Source organism: Mercenaria mercenaria, chromosome 1, assembly GCF_021730395.1.
Source record: "Mercenaria mercenaria strain notata chromosome 1, MADL_Memer_1, whole genome shotgun sequence".
NCBI lineage: Eukaryota > Metazoa > Mollusca > Bivalvia > Venerida > Veneridae > Mercenaria > Mercenaria mercenaria.
In genome coordinates, this window is record NC_069361.1 from 24,531,500 (window position 1) to 24,532,452 (window position 953).

Consider the following 953-nt stretch of genomic DNA (forward strand, 5'->3'; position numbering starts at 1 on the left):
CAGCACACCGATTGAGTTCTCACAAAATGGTGAATTTGCAGTGCATTCAAGTCATGACGGTGTAATAAAAGTATGGGAAACAGCTACGAACAACCTAAAGAATGATTACAAACCTAGTTCTCATCTTTCCGCATGTTGCAGTTGTCTGTCTTGGTGTCCAAGATCCAGAGAGGTAAACTATGGGTTTTTGAAATAATTCACATTTTGGAGTAATCTGCCTTCTGTTTTCTCTGTACTACATAACTTGTTAACAGATTTTTCTTTCAGCAGATATTTGTTTAGAGCACAGTGAGATCTATTGCCAATATCACACTTTTCTGTAACACGTGATGGCTCATAGACATAGTTTTAAATAGGTGTTGTTGTTATTATCATTTAAATTATGGCTTAGCCCCATTTGTTAACCTAACTAGCCACAATCCACAACATCCACACTGTCTTGTTAAAAATAAGTGTAACGGAAAATTCATATTCATTGTGAGACAACTGCAAAATATTACAATTTACGGACAGTATAATAATACACTCGAAACCCTTTATAATGCTATTCGATATTCAGCAGTATTCGGTATAACGCAGTATGCTCTTGGCTCGTTAAATGTACATGCAAAGTAGTTGTAGGATCTCTTTGCTTGTCCTTTTTAGATTTCCTGCAATGTATTTATTTAGTTGAACAACGGTGTTGTTTGCCGCTTTATTCATGCGTCACGCAACATCAAGTTGAAATAATGAAATGAAAGAACTGGCACGCAGAAAAGTGCCATTCTAATATTCCAATTTAATGCAAACACAATTCACCGTGTCCAACCGTTCAAAAGCAGTTTGGACAATTTTTAATTATTCGAAAGTTTAAAAATATAATAATCACTCTCATGCATCATGTATCAACACAACCCGACAACATGCACACTAGCGGTCTGAAGGATTCCCCGGACATATTACCAGATAAATTC